At 32.7% G+C, this 5,076-nt stretch overlaps 1 long non-coding RNA gene across 2 annotated transcripts; it reads right to left on the bottom strand.

The window, feature by feature from the left end:
• Window positions 1-251: 251 nt before the first annotated feature.
• Window positions 252-4,787, bottom strand: LOC110011852 (uncharacterized). Of its 2 annotated transcripts, none has more exons than XR_016065101.1 (4): window positions 4,619-4,787; window positions 4,120-4,316; window positions 3,279-3,397; window positions 252-513 (listed from the first exon to the last, which is right to left on the bottom strand). It is a non-coding gene; the product is annotated as an uncharacterized LOC110011852 (long non-coding RNA). The 2 variants fall into 2 exon arrangements; XR_016065100.1 differs by having other exon boundaries at window positions 3,270-3,397.
• Between the last annotated feature and the right edge of the window lie 289 nt (window positions 4,788-5,076).

Here is a 5,076-nt window from a genome sequence, read left to right on the forward strand (position 1 = left end):
TTCGTAATCTGAGACCTCTAGGTTCTGATTTTAAATAGCAAAATTACGAGTGTTGTTTATGAAAATATTTGAAAAACAAATTAGAGAGGAAAAGAATAATGAAACTTTTGATACAAGTTGACAACTAAGAGCATTGCTCTGATTAATGAAGTGGAGTTATACTAGAAGCCGAGTGCTCTTTTGGAATGCATAAAAATAGTTCTATTTAAGTATATCATAGTTCTATGTCACAAGACTATGATTAGGACATGTAGTAGAAAATAGAAGTAGTAATAAGTGTAACTGGTGTTGTGTCACATTAAAAACTGACGGAATTGCAATAGGTATAATACAAAAAAGTCTAAACAAAGGCCTTTTCCACTCAAGACCAAAAGTACTACAAACAAAGTACAATGAATGTCGATGTTCCGGAAAAGAAACCGCAAGGCTCTTGTGTGTGTCATGAAAGCTAGTGTGTTATTGTGAAGCAAGTTGACGACTGTATCATTTGGGATCATCTTCACTGGCATTACCCTGCACGTAATCAACAATATCAGTGTCATTTAAAGTATGTAAAGAGCAAAATGCATTATGTATCTATCTATACACGTCTATTACGATTGATGGCTCTAGAGTTTGTATTTGGTTTTTCAATAATGTGCTTGCCAAAATAACATCATCTCGTTAAAAGCTGTGCGGGAATTTAAATATTGAAATAGGAGATTCAAACACTCAATTGACCGCTAAAAAGAATGTGCTTTTTGACACTATTTAGAACCACATGATAACCTAATGTATCTATGGCTTCCTCTCTACCATTTTTCTAACCAAAGGCGCAACCTTTGTCCCCTATCTAGTTATTCTCCACCGATCTTTTCCATATTTTAGAATTCAAGAAAGGGTTAAATCATTGTATTTTTTCTTTGTATACTTCAAATCCAAAAGTGTATGTGATTTCTATGAAACCTTCACATTCTCAACATTCTAACTTGGAAAATAATAGGACTACGAATTCTGAGGCCAATTTAAAATGTGAAGAATGCAAGGTAGTTCGGAGTTGATGCCTAAAGGGGAGATAATCCTCCACCATTTTTGTTAATTTACTCTCAAATTATTCATTATGTTAGGTTTTATCCAATTTGCTTTTTCAAAACCTTTTTATTGTCATATATTTAAGACTTTTGTACAAATTGTACAGAAATACCATATTTGTCCATATACATCCGAACTTTGTAGGTGTATCATAGAAAAATTTGTCAAAAAATCACAACTACCCAACCACAAATTAGTTTATTTTTGAACTTCAAAAATTAAATATCATACACTACACGGTAAAACGGTCGTCTAGATGCCATCTCAATGTTTATTTTTAAATTACTTGTACACCTATCATGTTAAAGGATTTGTTACCACATTTTGGCAAGTAGCAATATAGTTAATGCATGTATTTCTTTAAGTACTATCAATTCACTTATTTATCACAACAAAACTAATTATACACTTTTTTGGAAGTCTAAAGAAAAAATTATCCATTTGTTCAAAAGTAATAAATCGAATGCACTTCAAACTTCAAAGTGTTCCCAAGAATACAAAAATTTATTTAAATGACAATAAAAATCAATTAATGATTTTCTTTGAAAATAAAAACATGTGACTCTTTTAGGCACTTATCCACAAACAAGTAAATGAAATACATCTATATATTTGTTAAAGCTGACAAAAATATTCAAACTTTGTAAATTTTTCTTAGAGAAATTGGTGCATTCCATACTGATTTTGAAAACATGAATTGATAAAGCACTTGACAAGAGAAAATAAATCTTAGTAAAAGAATAAAAAAGAAAACAATTTTTTTAGAAATATACTATGGTTAATTACTCAATAAAACAAAAAAAATTCTCATATCTAGTATTAATTTGTTTATTAAAAAACATTTATCAAACGTTTGAGATTACGTATATTCACAAAATTCATGAAATCTTCTTAAAAAAAATTGATTGGCATCTAGGCAACCGCTCTACACTTTAGCATAGTATTTAATTTCCCAAAGTCCACAAAATAAAATAACTCATGGTTGGATAATATAGATTTTTCGATATTTTCCTGTGGTACACCTGCAAACATAAGATGTTAACATGAACCAACATGATTTCTGTAAATTCATACAATAATTTTAAATGTATAACAACAAAAAGTTTCAAAACAAGCTCATGAAGAAAACCCAACACAACGAATTAACCAAGAATAAATTTACAAAAAAGAGGGAGCTTTGTTCTCCAATTTAGGTCTCAACTCTATACTTGCACCATTCACATTTCAACAGCCCCAAACATTCACAATCCTATTCTTTCCGTGTTAAAATGATGGTCACGTGAGTTTTTCAAAGAAATCAGCGCACAAAATTTGGATTTGAAGTTTACAAAGCATAAATTCAATGATTTCAGCCTCCTTGATTTCAAAATATGGGAGAAAAGTCGGCAAGGAAGAACTTATAAGGACATTGGTCTCTTTTTGGTTAGGAATTTGAAGAGAGGAATATGAAGATACATAAGTTAACATTAGGTTCTAAAATATCATCAAAAAGCATACTTTTAGCGGCCAAAATGTGTCCCAATTGAGTGTTTTAAATCCTATTCAACCCTTTTGATTCCCACACAGTTTTTAACAATATGACGTTTTTCGGTAACACAGAATTTGCAAAACCAAATTCAAACTGCAGCGCCTTCAACCTTTATTAAACGAGTACACATAACCTATAATACTAACTAATGCGCTTCACTTATAGAATCAAATATATGCATGCTACATGTTTGATTGCATAATACATACTTTCGGAATTTTCTAATGATGGCTCGTCATATCTAACTGATGCGTTTTGGGACTTGAAACATGCTAGACAATTCACAAGTTTAATGGCACTAGTAAGACATAGACAATGACAATATTGCTAACAATAAGCTTGCAAATAAAATAATTGCTAATAGATAATATGACATCACAATTCAATCAGCCCTTTCCCCTTGTACTTTACATTAAGAGAGAACTACAAATAAACCAAGACATAGAAGAAAACGAGAAATTTTAAGATGAGATCAAATTGGAGTAGCAGAGAGTTTATAGCTGGCACTTAAATTTCAGTGAATAACATATATGCATTACGACAGGAGATAGGAGAAATTGACTGGAAAAAGATAATAGTAGTTAAGACAAAGTAGTAACTTACGGCTCTTCCCGATCAAAGCCAAAACTTTTCCAAACCAAAGTTGTAGCAAAGAGAAAACATCACTAACCTCCCTTACCAATTCAAGGCCAATAGTCTGATTAGGAGAGAACTACGAAATCAAAATTGCAGTCTGATTAAGGCCAAAGTTGCAGTCTCAAGTTTGGTTTCAACTATCAACCACCAAATGGGAATCCACTGTGAAAGCATACAAATGTGATTAAATCCCATTACAAGAAGGGAAAGACCACCAAATCAAAATCAAAAAGTCAAAAGAAAGACTAGATAAAATTATTTTTCGTATTTGAAGAGTCGAGATATACATGCATTTTTGGTGAAAATTTACAGAAAAAATCTACTAATTTCTACCAGCTGAAATTTGATCAAAAGGTGACGGTCGAAAGTTCAATTGCAGCAGTTTTTTGGGGTCAAAATCTGAACATAATTGTTGACTGTTGTACAATATCGGATGTCCAAATGCAAGAACATTTGAGAACACATAGAAACGAGAACCCCCCGAGAACAACTGTGTTCCTCCATAAAATTAAACAAGCTGGTACAAACAAAAATAATTGAGGACAATCAACCAACACATCACACAAAGATGCTAAACCCTGTTCAAATATTGTATCTCAAAACTACGATAAACAATTATGAAGCCCCAACTTTACAGAGACGCTCAGCAAAAGGACAGAAGAATAAAATCTAAATATCCCTCGAGATGGAGAGCAAAGAAACATGGAAGGAAGTCTACAAAAATCAAGAGTGTTGAGTTTCTTTTTCCTCCTTTTTCTCTTCATGCCATAACTTATAGAAGGTCAAAAGCAGAATATATAGACAACAAAAGCATTTTATCCATTCTAGTGACCAAAAGCATAGAAGCACCAACAGATTATAGTCATATGAAAAAACAACCGTACCCAAAGGGAAGAGCCCTCCAAAATCTCCAATTCGGGGAGCCATCTTGGCTGTTCTCCTCATCAATGTCTACACCGGCATCCTTGTTTGCAACTCCCTCAACCCTTGTCTCGCACAACAGCTTCGAACCAGGTTTTGCCACTGCTGCTCCACTCCACATTGAAAGTGCAACACTGTCTTTTTTTGACTCTTGCAATTCCTGGAAAAATGGCAACAATTCTTTGGTTAAAATTATCCTCATGAATCTTGAGTAAAGCCGGATTGAACAAATTTGTGATACAATGGAATTCTTTTGTGAACTCATGCTTCTTGAAGTAATTATGAAAGAACCACTGGAACAATTGGCCTAAACCTTCCAAGAAAAAAATCGAGAATATACAAAAAACCGTGTAATCTAAGTCGGTGATCTTCAAAAATTATTCAAATTAATATATGATAAACCATTGATTTAAGTAATTAAACCAACTCGTTTGATTTGAGTTGATGAATTTCAAGAATTACCTGAAGAAATAAGAGACGGAGGCCAAATGGTGGTCGGCGCATGAGATTGGCGGTCGCAGGACTAGAACGGCGGACGGCGGAGGTGGCTCCCTAAGAAGACGACTGATGCCGCTGTTACAGTAGAGAGTGGCGGTTGGGGGAGGAGAGGAGCGGCTGCCTTGAGAAGGTGAGAAGTGCCTTTTAATATGAAGTGGCAACGGTAACATTTTTTTTTCTTTTTTGATCTAAAATAACAAAATTAACCTTCTTTCTTGGAAATTTAAATTGTTATCCAATTGAAAATATACATATTTTTTATATACTTAAAGAAACAATAAAGAAAATGATATTAATTAGAATTTTTTGTACAAATTTTAATATTTTTTATTGTTTATCTTAAAAAACTTGTCAGATAATATAGATCAGATTCTTTTTGATAAATTCAGTATTTTTAATTCTTTATCCAAAAGTTGTCAGAT

Source organism: Sesamum indicum, linkage group LG4 (genome assembly GCF_026168435.1).
Source record: "Sesamum indicum cultivar Baizhima isolate 11 linkage group LG4, ASM2616843v1, whole genome shotgun sequence".
Lineage (NCBI taxonomy): Eukaryota > Viridiplantae > Streptophyta > Magnoliopsida > Lamiales > Pedaliaceae > Sesamum > Sesamum indicum.